Below are 16,520 nucleotides of genomic sequence, written 5' to 3'. Positions count from 1 at the left end.
TCCCATTACCACCTCCTCTCGCCTTGAATATCTCTTAATGTCTCTTAATCTCTCCTGCTTTCTATCCTATCGCTGACCTTCCCTTTTGTTCTTTCATCCCCTCCCCCTTTTCCCAGCCCCTAAACTTGCTTTAAAATCTGTTCCTTTTCCTGCTTTTTTCCAGTTCTGATGAAGGGTCTTCGACCTGAAACGTTAACTCTGTTTCTCTCTCCACGGATGCTGCCTGGCCTGCTGAGTTTTTCCAGCGTTTTCTGTTGTTATTTCAGATTTCCAGTATCCGCAGTATTTTGCTATCATATGTGGTAAGTGTAGCCTGTTTGGGAGGTCAAAGGTCCTATGTTGTCCAAAGCTCTCCACAACTCAGGTTTTCCTCATCTCCTTTCTGGGTCTACTTAATAGGCTCGAGTGGAGCATAAACACTGGACTGGTTGGACCGAATGGCCTGTTTTTGAGCTGTATATTCTATGTAAATCAGATCAGCCATGATCTTGTTGAATGGCGGAGCAGGCTCGAGGGGCCGAATGGCCGACTCCTGCTCCTATTTCTTATGTTTCTTTCTTATGTTCGAAATCTATGTAGATTGATTGCTGTAATTTTTTTTGGCTTAAAATACTCCTGTGCAGCGCCTTGGGACGTTTTACTACATTAAAGACGCTATATAAATGCAAGTTGCTGTTGTTGATTAGTTAACAACTCCATTATCGTTGTATCGTGCGACGACCAGGATAAGAACATAAGAACATAAGAAGTAGGAGCAGGAGTAGGCCATACGGCCCCTCGGGCCTGCTCCGCCATTCAATAGGATCATGGCTGATCCGAACCTAGACTCACATCCACTTCCCTGCCCTCTCCCCGTAACCCCTAATTCCCTTATCAGCTAGGAAACTGTCTATCTCCGTTTTAAATTTATTTAATGTCGCAGCTTCCACAGCTCTCTGAGGTAGCAAATTCCATAGATTTACTACCCTCTGAGTGAAGAAGTTTCTCCTCATCTCAGTTTTGAAACGGCAGCCCCTTATTCTAAGATTATGCCCCCTAGTTCTAGTCTCACCCATCAGTGGAAACATCCTCCCCGCATCCACCCGATCAAGCCCCCTCACAATCTTATATGTTTCGATAAGATCGCCTCTCATTCTTCTGAATTCCAATGAGTAGAGGCCCAACCTACTCAACCTTTCCTCATAAGTCAACCCCCTCATCTCCGGAATCAACCGAGTGAACCTTCTCTGAACTGCCTCGAGAGCAAGTATATCTTTTCTTAAATATGGAAACCAAAACTGTACGCAGTATTCCAGGTGTGGCCTCACCAGTACCCTGTACAACTGAAGCAAGACTTCCCTGTTTTTATACTCCATCCCCCTTGCAATAAAAGCCAAGATTCCATTGGCCTTCCTGATCACCTGCTGTACCTGCATACTAACCTTCTGTGTTTCATGCACCAGGACCCCCAGATCCCTTTGTACTGTAGCACTTTGCAGTTTCTCTCCATTTAGATAATAACTTGCTCTTTGATTTTTTCTGCCAAAGTGCATAACCTCACACTTTCCAACATTATATTCCATCTGCCAAATTTCTGCCCACTCACTTAGCCTGTCTATGTCCTTTTGCAGGTTTTTTTTATGTCCTCCTCACTCATTGCTTTCCCTCCCATCTTTGTATTGTCGGCAAACTTGGATACGTTGCACTTGGTCCCCTCCTCCAAATCGTTAATATAGATTGTAAAGAGTTGGGGTCCCAGCACTGACCCCTGCAGAACACCACTAGTCACTGATTGCCAACCCGAGAATGAACCATTTATCCCAACTCTCTGTTTTCTGTTAGATAGCCAATCTTCCACCCATGCCAGTATATTACCCCCAATCCCGTGATTTTTTATCTTGAGCAGTAATCTTTTGTGTGGCACCTTGTCAAATGCCTTTTGGAAGTCCAAATACATCACATCCACTGGTTCCCCTTTATCCACCCTGTTTGTTACATCCTCAAAGAATTTGAGCAAATTTGTCAAACATGACTTCCCCTTCATAAAACCATGCTGACTCTGTCCGATTAAATTATGCTTATCCAAATGTCCTGTTACTGCTTCCTTAATAATGGACTCTAACGTTTTACCAACCACAGATGTTAGGCTAACTGGTCTATAGTTTCCAGCCTTTTGTCTACCTCCCTTTTTAAATAAGGGCGTTACATTAGCAGTTTTCCAATCTGCTGGGACCTTTCCTGAATCTACGGAGTTTTGGAAAATTACCACCAATGCATCCGCAATCCCTACCGCTACTTCTCTCAAGACCCTAGGATGTAAGCCATCAGGTCCAGGGGGTTTATCCGCCTTAAGTCCCATTATCTTACCGAGTACCATCTCCTTAGTGATTTTAATCGTGTTTAGCTCCTCCCCCCCTATAGCCCCCTGTTTGTCCAGTATTGGAATATTTTTAGTGTCCTCTACTGTAAAGACTGATATAAAATATTTGTTCAGCATTTCTGCCAACTCCATGTTCCCCACCACTAATTTCCCGGTCTCGTCCTCTAAGGGACCAACATTCACTTTAGCCACCCTTTTTCTTTTAATATAACTGTAGAAACTTTTGCTATCTGTTTTTATATTTTTTGCTAGTTTACTTTCATAATCTATCTTCCCTTTCTTAATTAATCTTTTAGTTATTCTTTGCTGGCTTTTAAATGCTTCCCAATCTTCTATCCTCCCACTGGATTTGGCTACTTTATATGCCCTTGTTTTCAGTCGGATACTATCCTTTATTACTTTACTTAGCCACGGATGGCTGTCTTTTCTTTTACGTCCCTTTTTCCTCAGTGGAATATATTTTTCTTGAAAGTTGTGAAATAAGATGGTAAAGGGCGGACTAGATGGACTCTGGTCTTTTATTCGTCTAGCATTCCCTATGTTCCAAACTGTTCCATTGGCTCAGCTGATTGGAGTCCAGAATGTTGTGGGTTTGGGCCCCAGTCCAGCATAGATTTGGTGAGAGACTGCAGTGGTGACGTACACAGAGGCAAGTGATGCAACCCACGCTCAGGGAAGGAAACACTGCATTTTGTCTGAATGATTTAAAAAAGATCTTGTAATTATAGTTTAAAAAAAAATGATTTAAAATGTCACGGATGTAATAGCATAAGCAGCAATGGTGTCATGTTTTTGTGATATGAGGTCAGTCTCTCTTCAAAAAGATTAGTTATTTCGTTTATAATGGATAAATAAAAAGTTTTAAGACAGGTCAATCAGATATACTGACTGTCACACTGTCAACATAACTATGTTGGAAAGAGAAAGAAAGCCAGTCCTTTCCTGCTGATTTCTTCTGATCTCTAATTTGCCTTAGGATCTGTTTTAGAGCAACTGGGAACACGGGATTGCACACACTTACAAAGTTTATAAATAGAATAGACCACGGTCAGCCATGCAAGAAAACAAGAACTGTATTTGCTCGTGAAGAAATCAGCCAGCGGGGGAGCTTCATTTGCAGGCAAACTTACCAGTTGCAGAGGGTGCTGGGATAGAGCCTCTACTTATTACATGGGTGACAGTAACACACCCAGTGACCAGCAGCGTCAGTAATTACTGGAAGGAAGGTGTTCACCTAGTTATTGCTGGTTGTGCTGCAGGAACCTAACGCCTAATCCACAAAATATAGAAAATAACATGGAAAATAATTCCCAGGCTAATGTTGGGATTGGAAAATCAACTGTGAATTAAAACAACGAATTCAACAAAACCAACATTTTCTAACATAAAATCAGAATCATAACACAGAAACAGGCCATTCGGCCCAACCAGTCCATTTATTCTCCACTCGAGCCTCCTCCCATCCTTCCTCATCTAACTCCATCACCCTCTATCTCTTCTCCCACATGCGCTTATCTGGCTTCCCCGTAAATGCATCTACATTATTCGCCTCAACCACTCCCTGTGGTAGCGAGTTCCACATTCTCACCACTCCCGGGGTAAAGAAGTTTCTTCTGAATTCCCCATTTGATTTCTTGGTGACTATCTTATATTGATGGCCTCTAGTTTTGCTCTTCCCCACAACTGGAAACGTTCACTCTGTATCCACTCTGTCAAAACCTTTCATAATTTTAAAGACCTCAATTAGGTCACCCCTCAGCCTTCATTTTATTACTGCGCCTTTCACGACCACCAGACGTCCCAAAGCGCTTTACCGCCAATGAAGTACTTTTTGAAGTGTAGTCACTGTTGTAATGTGGGAAACACGGCAGCCAATTTGCGCACAGCAAGCTCCCACAAACAGCAATGTGACAATGACCAGATAATCTGTTTTTAGTGGTGTTGATTGAGGGATAAATATTGGCCCCAGGACACTGGGGGAGAACTCCCCTGCTCTTCTTCGAAATAGTGCCATGGGATCTTTTACGTCCACCTGAGAGAGCAGACGGGGCCTCAGTTTAACGTCTCATCCAAAAGAATTAATATCACTGCAGATCGCAATGTTCTCAATGGGCCCATTCTTTTTGCTGCAGAGTCTGATATCCACTTCTGCTTTACCGACAAGATAGTGCTTCTGACGTTGCTTCCTAATTTTGTTGGCATCCCATGACTAGAAGCAGGGGGGACACCACGTGCTCACAGGCACTAGTCACAGAAATATAAGAAGCTGTGAGTGATCTATGTGGGAGACTGCCAGGAACAAGGATGCTGCTGCTATCACGTAGCTTTAGGAAAAGGGCTCTGCCAGAGTACAGGCTTTGCAGATGCAAATAGCAAGCAGCTATGTATTCCTCACTTGGTAAGTCATGTGAATCATGTGCAGCCTTAACGCACCAGTTTTGCTGTGTCGATCAGTGGTTGTCTGAATGATAAACGTCTCGTGTTTCGGGAAACTGTCCAAAGAATGGTTTTTACTTTGTTTGCCAACAACAACTTGCATCTATATAGCGCCTTTAGCATGGTGAATAAAAGAAAAAGAAAGACTTACATTTATATAGTGCCTTTCAATGACCACCGGACATCTCAAAGCGTGTTGCAGCCAATGAAGTACTTTTTGAAGTGTAGTCACTGTTGTATTGTAGGAACCACAGCAGCCAATTTGCGCACAGCAAGCTCCCACAAACAGCAATGTGAAAATGACCAGATAATCTGTTTTAGTGATGTTGATCGAGGGATAAATATTGGCCTAGGACAGCAGGGATAACTCCCCTGCTCTTCTTCGAAATAGTGGCCGGGGGATATTTTACATCCACCTGAGAGAGCAGACGGGGCCTCGGTTTAATGTCTCATCCAAAAGACGGCAGCTCCGACAGTGCAGCACTCCCTCAGCACTGCACTGGGAGTATCGGCCTAGATTTTTGTGCTCAAGTCTCTGGAGTGGGACTTGAACCCACAACCTTCTGACTCAGAAGGCGAGGGTGCTGCCCGTTGAGCCACGGCTGACATTGGAAAATCTCCCTGGTGGGGTAATGAAGACACAGGGTATAATGACGCTTCAATATGAAGTTGGATGCTATAATGGAAGAGTTAAGATACTAAGGGGGAAAAATTGCGTGGCACACCTTTTGGGGCACTAACATCATCAGGGCGCTAATTTTAGTACCCCGAAAAAGTTAGCGCCCCTCCGCCGTAAATTCAGTAGTAGCTACTGGAAGCACTCCACCTCCTTCTTGGGGCGCTATTATTGAAGTTCGTGGCATTACGTGCAACAGCACCACGCGCGGCGGCACGTAGCGGCGCATCATTGCAGACCTCCTCCCCTGATTAAAGGGGAGGGGCCTAGCGCTGCACGCACCGGGGCCCTGCCGGACCGCCGGGGAGCAGTGTGCCGTGAAAACTCAAGAGGAGCGCTGGGCTGAGAGATCGTGGCCAGCACCCCACGCAAAAAAGGGAAAAGGGGGGCAGGTGCTGGCAGTCGGCCAGAGTAAAAATGGCCGCCCAACACCTGCCCTTTAAGTAGCGCCGCCGCCGCTGCGAAAGCGCCCCCTGATCCTGTTGGGCATATCATCCGGCGATAGGTCAGGGGGCGCAAGGGAAGTTTGTGGCCGGGGCGATGCGCACATCGATGATGTTATCGCTGGTGTCTCTGCACCACGGGGTGCTACTGGCAACCGCCACCGCTAACCACCCGCTGAATTTCGCGGGTGGTGTTAGCGGCACCACGACCGGGCACTAGGGGATTTGCACTCCGTTCGCGCCCACCTGGGGCACTAACAAGAGGCACAAACCAACCCAATTTCCCCCCCTAAGAGTGCCCAGTCCTCACCTAGCTTTTCTTTTAATGACTTTAATGTTTTACTAACTTTAATTCTTTATTTCAAAGAGATTCTAATAGCAAGTACATTGGCCCAGATGTTTGGCCCGGATGTTGTGGTTAATGGCGAACAAACTATGTGATGGGCCTTCAATAACCACAAAACTAGAAGTTATAGACTTAAACAAGTTGGCTTTTAATCACTAAGATCAGAGCTAACATCTCAACACACCGACTGGTTCACAGGAATGAGTCATACAGATCCTGGGATCTTTATGTAAGAGAAGTCAGGGGCGGAGCCAAGAGCCAAGACCTGGAACCTCCCAGGTTAGTCGGGAAAGAGGAAGTGAAACTATACACAGTGGGGGAGGGTAATATACATGAGTGCAAAACGAATACAGGATCAAGACAAACAGATTTCATTACATTCACCCCTTCTATAGATTTAGTCCATCGGGGTGATGTTTCTTAAAAATTGGTATAAGTGAGTCTGTCAGGAGGTTTTGCAGTTCTCAGTGATCGGCGCAAAGCCGGTTGGGGTGCCTCTAGGGGAGTGGATTCTGGTTCCTCTGCTGTCCGGGCCTCCGCAGTGTCTTCCAGGTTATCTGCAGTGTCCTCCAGGTTAAAGTTGGGTATTGATACCTCTGGGCGTCCTATCTCTTTGTAGTGTAGGTCTTCATCGGGTAGTCTCCCATCGTTCTCTCCGCTCCCCGAGGGAGCGAGGTCTTTTATGGAAACAGTGTCCTCTCGCCCGTCAGAGTATTCGATATAGGCATACTGAGGGTTTGCATGGAGGAGCTGTACCTTTTCCACAAGGGGGTCCGTTTTATGGCCTCTCACGTGCTTCCGCAATAATACTGTCCCCGGAGACGTCAGCCATGCGGGTAGAGATATGCCCGAGGTGGATTTCCGGGGGAAAACGAACATCTTTTCGTGAGGGGTAGCATTAGTGGCAGTACATAACAGAGACCTTATGGAGTGGAGCACGTCTGGGAGGACTTCCTGCCAGTGGGAGGTCGGAAGGCCTTTTGACTTTAAGGCTAACGTGACAACCTTCCAAACAATAGCATTCTCCCTTTCCACTTGCCCATTACCCCGGGGGTTGTAGCTAGTGGTTCTGCTAGTGGCTATCCCCTTCGAGAGCAAGAACTGGCGCAGCTCGTCACTCATGAATGATGTCCCCCTATCGCTGTGTATGTAGTTCGGCATGCCAAACATGCAGAATAGATTACAGAGACACTTGATGACCGTGGCACTGGTCATGTCTGGGCAGGGAATGGCGAAGGGGAAGCGGGAATATTCATCAATGATATTGAGGAAGTATACGTTACGGTCGGCAGAGGGAAGGGGTCCCTTGAAGTCCAGACTTAGGCGCTCAAATGGCCGTGTGGCTTTGATAAGGTGTGCACGGTCACGTCTGTAGAAACGAGGCTTGCACAGATGCGGCAGGCTCTGGTCATTGCCCTGACCTCCTCGATGGAGTGGGGCAGATTGCGGGACTTTATAAAATGGTATAGTCGGGGGACCCCTGGGTGACGGAGGTCGTTGTGGAGACCCTGTAATTTGTCCGTATGAATGCTGGCACACATTCCCCGCAATAGGGCGTCTGGGGGTTCATTAAGGGCTCCCGGCCTGTACATAATATCATAGTCGAACGTGGATAGTTCGATCCTCCACCTGAGTATTTTGTCATTCTTGATTTTCCCCCTTTGTTTGTTATTAAACATGAAAGCCACCGACCGCTGGTCGGTGAGCAGGGTGAAACGTTTGCCGGCTAGGTAGTGTCTCCAGTGCCGCACTGCCTCCACTATAGCCTGTGCCTCCTTCTCGACAGAAGAGTGCCTGATTTCAGGTCCCTGAAGGGTTCGGGAGAAGAAGGCCACAGGTCTCCCAGCCTGATTGAGGGTCACAGCTAAGGCAAAGTCTGACGCATCGCTTTCGACTTGAAAGGGAATGCATTCGTCCACTGCACACACTGCAGCCCTTTCAATGTCCTGTTTAATACTGGTGAAAGCCTCCCGAGCTTCAGCTGATAGTGGGAAGGACGTCGATTTAATGAGGGGTCGGGCCTTATCAGAGTAATTGGGCACCCATTGAGCATAATACGAAAAAAATCCCAGGCACCTTTTTAAAGCTTTGGGATTGTGTGGCAGGGGCAGTTCCTTTAGGGGGCGTAATCGGTCAGGGTCCGGTCCAATTACCCCATCTTCCACCACACAGCCGAGGATACAGAGACGGGTTGTGTTGAAGACACATTTGTCTTCGTTGTAGGTTAGATTCAGCTTTAGGGCAGTTTTTAAAAATCTCGCAAGATTTAGATTGTGGTCTTGCTGGTTGTGCCCGCAGATAGTGACATTGTCCAGATAGGGGTAGGTAGCTTGTAGTTTATTCTCGTCAACCATGCGGTCCATCTCACGTTGGAAGACCGAGACCCCATTTGTTACCCCGAAGGGCACTCTGAGAAAATGGTAGAGGCGCCCGTTCGCCTCGAAGGCGGTGTATGGGCAGTCCTCCGTTCTAATGGGGAGCTGGTGATACGCGGATTTGAGGTCGATAGTCGAGAAGACTCGGTATTGCGCGATCTGGTTGACCATTTCTGATATGCGGGGTAAAGGGTAGGCGTCCAGCTGGGTATAAATATTAACAGTCTGGCTGTAGTCAATTACCATCCGTTTCTTTTCGCTATTTTTAACTATGACTACTTGGGCACGCCACGGGCTGGTACTGCATTCAATAATGCCTTCCCGCAGGAGTCTGTCCACTTCCGCCTTGATAAAGTGTCTGTCTTCCAGACTGTACCGTCTACTTTTGGTCGCTATGGGCCTACAGTTCGGAGCGAGATTAGCGAATAAAGAGGGTGGGCTGATTTTTAAGGTTGATAGGCCACAGACTGTGAGTGGCGGCTGGGACCCGCCATATGCTAGCGTGACACTTTCGTGGTGGCACTGGAAGTCCAGGCCCAAGATTACATTAACACAGAGTTTGGGCATCACGAGGAGTTTAAAATCCTTGTAGTCCGTGCCCTTTACAGTCAGTGTTACCACACAGTAGCCCAAAATGTCCGAAGTGTGGGGCTTAGCAGCCATAGCAATTCTGCTCCGTGTAGGGGTTACCGTTAATGAGTGCCACCGTACCAGGCTAGGGTGGATAAAACTCTCGGTACTCCCACAGTCAATTAAACATTTCGTTAAATTCCCGTTTACCTGTATGTCCATCATGGATTTTGTCAACGGGTGTGGCCTGGATTGATCCACCGTGATCGAAGGCACTGTTGGGCCCTGGGCGGCCGTTGAGTCGGGAAAAGATGGCGGATCCCAAGATCGCGGCCCACACGGCACGCACGAGGCGGTGACGGAGTTGGAAATCGGATTCCCCCGGCAGACTTTGCTAAAATGCCCCTTTTTCTTACATTTGAAGCATGTAGCATCCTTCGCTGGGCATCGTTGTCTGGGGTGCTTGGCCTGGCCGCAGAAGTAGCATTTCGGGCCTCGAGACATTGCTGCTGTAGTAGGACTCCTGGGTGAACTTCTGTGTGGGGACTCCGGCGGCGTAGAGCTGGTCTGAGACCTGGATGGGGAAGATGGCTGATTCCAAGATGGCGGCCCCCTCGGCGCGCACGAGGCGGTGAGGGCCGCATGGCCGGAAGAATAAGAGTCAGAGTTTTTCTGGGCCACGTCCAGCGATCGCGCAGTGGCCACTGCCTTTTTTAAGTCCAGGACCTCCTTCTCCAGCAGTCTCTGCCGGATATAATTCGATTTGAGGCCCGTGATGAAGGAATCGCGGACCAATTCGTCAGAGTACACGTTGGCCGTCACGGCCTTGCAGTTACAGTCCCAGACCAGGTCCTTTAGTCCCTGTAAGAAATCGTCCATTGATTCCTCTGGTTGCTGCCTGCGTGTAGCCAGCAGATGTCTGGCATACACTTCGTTTACCGGCCTCTGGTATTGGGCCTTCAGGATAGTGATGGCCTCCGTGTAAGAGGTGGCGTCCTGGATGAACGAATAAATCCGATGACTTACGCGAGTAGTCAGTAGACTCAGTTTATCTACCTCGCTAGCGGATGAGGCCCCCGCGAAGAGTTCGAAGCATTTGAGCCAGTGTCCAAATTGATTTGATGCTTCAGCAGAATGTGGATCCAAGTCCAGACGCTCTGGTTTTAGGAGTCGATCCATCCTAGTATTCTTTAGTGATTAAAATTGATGGGCCTTCAATAACCACAAAACTAGAAGTTATAGATTTAAACAAGTTGGCTTTTAATCACTAAGATCAGAGCTAACATCTCAACACGCCAACTGGTTCACAGGAATGAGTCATACAGATCCTGGGATCTTTATGTAAGAGAAGTCAGGGGCAGAGCCAAGAGCCAAGACCTGGAACCTCCCAGGTTAGTCTGGAAAGAGGAAGTGAAACTATACACAGTGGGGGAGGGTAATATACATGAGTGCAAAACGAATACAGGATCAAGACAAACAGATTTCATTACACTATGCTTGCCATTCACTATACTGACCCTTACCCACAGAGAACAAAAGGTCATCGACCTGAAATGTTAACTTGGTTTCTCTCTCCACAGATGCTGCCTGACCTGCTGAGTATTTCCAGCATTTTCCGTTTTTTTACTTCAGCTGTCCAGCATCAGCAGTATTTTGTTGAGGTTCTTACACAAAATTAGGGCTCATGGGGTTGGGGGTAATATACTAGCACGGATTGAGGATTGGTTAACTGACAGAAAACAGAGAATTGGAATGACAGAAAACAGAGAATTGGAATAAGCGGGTCATTTTTGGGGTTGGCAGGCTGTAACTAGTGGGGTACCACAAGGATCAGTGCTTGGGCCTCAGCTATTCACAATCTATATCAATGACTTAGATGGAGGGACTGAGAAATGTGTCCAAATTTGCTGACGATGCAAAGCTAGGTGGGAAAGTAAGTTGTGAGGAGGATGCAAAGAGGCTGCAAGGGGATATAGACAGGTTAAGTGAGTGGGCAAGAACATGGCAGATGGAATATAATGTGGAGAAATGCGAAGTTATCCACTTTGGTAGGAAAAACAGTAAAGCAGAATAATTTTTAAATGGTGAGAGATTGGGGAATGTTGGTGTTCAGAGTGGCCTGGGTGTCCTTGTACATGAATCACTGAAAGTTAACATGCAGGTACAGCAAGCAATTAGGAAAGCAAATGGTATGTTGGCCTTTATTACAAAAGGATTTGAGTATAAGAGTGAAGACGTCTTACTGCAATTATATAGGGCCCTGGTGAGACCACACCTGAAGTATTGTGTACAGTTTTGGTCTCCTTACCTAAGGAAGGATATACTTGCCATAGAGGGAGTGCAACAAAGGTTCACCAGACTGGTTCCTGGGATGGGGGGATTGTCCTATGAGGAGAGATTGAGTAGACTAGGCCTGTATTCTCTAGAGTTTAGAAGAATGAGAGGCGATCTCATTGAAACATACAAAATTCTTACAGGGCTTGACAGGGTAGATGCAGGGAGGATGTTTCCCCTGGCTGGGGAGTCGAGAACCAGGGGTCACAGTCTCAGAATAAGGGGTCGGCCATTTAGGACTGAGATGAGGAGAAATTTCTTCACTCAGAGGGCGGTGAATCTTTGGAATTCTCTACCCCAGAGGGCTGTGGAGGCTCAGTCGTTGTGTATATTCTAGACAGAGATCGATAGATTTTTAAATATTAAGGGAATCAAGGGATATGGGGATCGGGCAGCAAAGTGGAGTTGAGGTAGAAGATCAGCCATGATCTGATTGAATGGCGGAGCAGGCTCGAGGGGCCGAATGGCCGACTCCTGCTCCTATTTCTTATGTTCTTATGTTCTAGCATGTATGTAATTTGCTTCCTAATACTATTCAATAACGTCTTGAAAATCATTTGTATAATTTCTCATGCCCATAATCATTTGGAGTGCCTGAAGTAAATATATTGATTATTAATTCTATGGTTTCTGGAATAGTCTAATTGTGAAAACACGCAGATCACATACAGTCTTAACGCCAATTAATGATCACATGATCCTAATTGCCCTTCCTATTAAATCATTGCTGAAAGGAATTCATTGATATTTGGGGGATTCAGAGATTTTTCCCATGGACCTGTAACTCTGCCTTGTACTGATAGACAGAGGCATGTTATTGACCCTCACTAATGAGCCTTGTGTTGAGTTAATGGTGTGCTCACCACTTTGAGGAAGTCCCAGGAGAAGATGGTTCATTCATTCCTTACAATATTAACAATGCAGCATTTTCACTAAACCATAGTGCATGGTGCAAACACATAAAAGCAATGAACCCATACGTGGCAGCAATATATCGCCAATGTGAACAATGGTCAAACAAAACATAGCTCAACAAGACACAGAAGGAGTTTATTCTATCATTTTCAAGCACAGGCACGATGGGCCGAATGGCCTCCTTCTGTGCTGTGTCATTCTATGATTCTATGCAGTTTCTTTTTGCAGTTTGATTTTGAATAAATACAGGACGGTTTGTTTTCCAATGCGTCTGATATTACCATCTGATTGTTGCTGAAAGTGGCATGTCTTCTCGGTGTTATGCTGTTTTTAACTGAATTACTGCATTTTCCAGTTTAGGTTAAGTATAACAGTGGTGGATTATTGGACCTGGAATAAAAGCATCAATTTAGCCAGTTATTACGGAGGAGATTGTGTGTGAGTTAGAAACGCGGGTATTTCCTGATTTATTTAGACTCCACACTACGGCTTGAAGTAGGTTTGATTGTTCCTATGGGCGAAATCAATTCACTTTATCAGCATGTCTTCGATCGGTGAGGTACTTGGAACAGCGATGGAGAATTTTGATTTCTTTTTGGCAGGAGATGTTGAGCAAAAGCCGGACAATCAAAGAGGGGGGAAGAGTAATTCAGAGGAAAACGCTTCCAGACTAGTGGGGCATTAGGGCTAAGGATTAATTGCCTTCGTTTGTTGGAGGACTGTGGCACAGAGGTTATATACCGCATGCTGGTTGTGATTTCGGAGTCAGCATACGTGACGGCAACTGCTTGGCTTGAAGTTGCTAAAGTGACAGCTGCACTTACAGTTCTGTGACTGCGGCACCTGTGAGACATTTCACTGACCTTACACGACATCCGCCTGCGGGCAGGGTATGATAGGCGCACTGACCCAAATGTGGAAAGGAACTGCAAGCTATACAGCAACGATTCCGTGGCATTGCTCGGTTTCCCAGATTACTGGGAGCACTTGACTTCACCCAGCTATAGGTACAGGCGTCGTCCGCCCAGTCTCATAGCAGTGACAGGAAAGAAAGACAGTCTTGCATTTCTATAGCGCCTTTCATGACCACCGGACGTCCCAAAGCGCTTTACAGCCAATGAAGTACTATCTGAAGTGTGGCCACTGTTGTAATGTGGGAAACGCGGCAGCCAATTTGCACACAGCAAGCTCCCACAAACAGCAATGTGATAATGACCAGATAATCTGTTTTTTCAGTGATGTTGATGGATAAATATTGGCCAGGACACTGGGGAGAGCTGCCCCCACCCCCCCCCCCCCCCGCTCCGCTTCGAATAGTGTCATGGGATCTTTTACATCCACCTGAGAGAGCGGACGGGGCCGCGGTTTAACGTCTCATCCGAAAGACGGAAGGAATTTCATTACCGTTATGTGTGGTGCGGGTACAGGACATTCTGTTGGCTGTGAAACACAAGGTCTATGCATAATACCTTCCGTACTTGTGGCGTACAGGTGCCTCCTTGACCTTTAGACAATCTGTTGTGCTTTTTTTTGTTTGTAAGAAACAAAACCAACTGCAAAACAATGGTTTTGAATCGAAGCCTTTGCTTATCACTCCTTTCTACGACATGTAAACGCTGGCTGGACATCAATTTCACCACAACAGCGCACTATCCATAGCTGACTGAGCCTCCACAGCCTTCCATAGTAGAGAATTCCACAGGTTCATCACTCTCTGAGTGAAGAAATTTCTCCTCATCTCTGTCCTAAATGTCCTACCCCGTATCCTGAGACTGTGACCCCTGGTTCTAGAGCCCCCCAGCAAGGGGAAACATCCTCCCTGCATCCAGTCTGTCTAGCCCAGTCAGAATTTTATACGTTTCAATGAGATCCCCTCTCATTCTTCTAAACTCTAGTGAATACGGGCCTAGTCGACCCAATCTCTCCTCATACGACAGTCCTGCCATCCCAGGAATCAGTCTGGTGAACCTTCGCTGCACTCCCTCTATGGAAAATATATCCTTTCGTAGGTAAGGAGACCAAAACTGCACACAGTACTCCAGGTGTGGTCTCACCACCAAGGCCCTGTATAACTGAAGTAAGACATCCTTGCTCCTGCACTCAAACCCTCTTGCAATGAAGCCCAACATACCATTTGCCTTCCTAACTGTTTGCTGCACCTGCATGTTTGCTTTCAGTGACTGGTGTACAAGGACACCCAGGTCCCTTTGTACATCAACATTTCCCAATTTATCACCATTTAAATAATACTCTGCCTTTCTGTTTTACTTACCGAAATGGATAACTTCACATTTATCCATGTTATACTGCATCTGCCATGTATTTGCCCACTCACTCAACTTGTCTAAATCGCCTTGAAGCCTCTTTGCATCCTCCTCACAACTCACAATCCCACCTAGTTTTGTGTCGTCAGCAAACGTAGAAATATTACATTTGGTTCCCTCATCCAAATCATTGATATATATTGTGAATAGCTGGGACCCAAGCACCGATCCCTGCGGTACCCCACTAGCCTGCCACCCCGAAAAAGTATTCCTACTCTCTGTTTCCTGTTTATGGCATCACTGGTTGTGTTATGTTAAGTGTCAGTGGCTCAGTGGGCAGCACTCTCGCCTCTGAGTTACAAGGTTGTGGGTTCATAATCCCCCGCTCCAGAGACTGGAGCACAATAATCTAGGCTGACACTCCTAGTGCAGTGCTGAGGGAGCGCTGCACTGCCGGAGGTGCCGTCTTTCGGATGAGACATTAAACCGTCTCTCTTTTACGTCCTCTCAGGTGGACGTAAGAGATCCCATGGCACTATTTCGAAGAAGAGCAGGGAAGATCTCATTGGCATCCTGGCCAATATTTATCCCTCAATCAACATCACTAAAACAGATTATCTGGTCATTATCACATTGCTGTTCATGGGAGCTTGCTGTGTGCAAATTGGCTGCTGTGTTTCCTACATTACAACAGCGACTACACTTCAAAAAGTACTTCATTGGCTGTCCGGTGTTCGTGAAAGGCGCTATATAAATGCAAGTCTTTCTTTTCTTTCTAGCTATGGTGGAGGAGAACCAATATGGTGGAATGAGAAGCAAATTTAATTCAATTACATTTCAGGTTTGAGGTCATGGGAAATAAGGAATTACATTAGGATACTCTGCAACAAGCTTTAATTTCAACAGTTAGTATACAGGGAGGCAAACGGCAGGTAGTCATGGCCTATTTGCAGATTAAACAAGAAAGGGAAAGAACATTTTGATTTCAGAAGAGCATTGACCTCCCTGTATACGAACTGTGTTGAAAATGGACGAATGGTTGAGCCGACCAAGAAAATTGGTGATGTCTGTTAGTTGGTCTTAAAGATAACATTAAGAAATTGTGTCCACGGAAAACTGAAAAAATCCCAAGATATTTATTGAAGGACATGGAGAGGACATGCAGGAAGGATGTTCCCGATGGTCGGGGAGTCCAGAACCAGGGGTCACAGTCTAAGGATAAGGGGTAAGCCATTTAGGACAGAAATGAGGAGGAATTTCTTCACCCAGAGAGTGGTGAACCTGTGGAATTCTCTACCACAGAAGGCAGTAGAAGCCAATTCATTAAATATATTCAAGAAGGAGTTGGATATATTTCTTAAGGCTAAAGGGATCCAGGGGTATGGGGAGAAAGCAGGGACCGGGTACTGAAATTGGATGATCAGCCATGATCACATTGAATGGCGGAGCAGGCTTGAGGGGCCGAATGGCCTACTCCCGCTCCTATCTTCTATGTTTCTATGTTTCTATCAAGGCTCAGCCATTGCACCGCAGAAAGAATGGATGTTGTGCGATGTGAAGAAAGTTAATGAATGCAGGGTAAACTCATTAGCAAAAAAGCCAATCAGCAATCTGTCCCTTGCTCTTTAAGCTTCGTTGAACTCACAGTTATTATCATGTGATCTACTTACCACTTTATGATTCTACACAAAACACTTCTTTTCAAATCGTGCTTTAAGTGTCCCTCAAGTAGAAGTCAGGGACTCTGGCCTAACCATTCTGAAGTCAAGTAAGGTACCTGAGTGTATTAAAATGTAACATTA

Source organism: Somniosus microcephalus, chromosome 25 (assembly GCF_052327205.1).
Source record: "Somniosus microcephalus isolate GS21.2 chromosome 25, FLI_Smic_1.0, whole genome shotgun sequence".
NCBI lineage: Eukaryota > Metazoa > Chordata > Chondrichthyes > Squaliformes > Somniosidae > Somniosus > Somniosus microcephalus.
Note: the sequence above shows the minus strand (reverse complement) of the source record.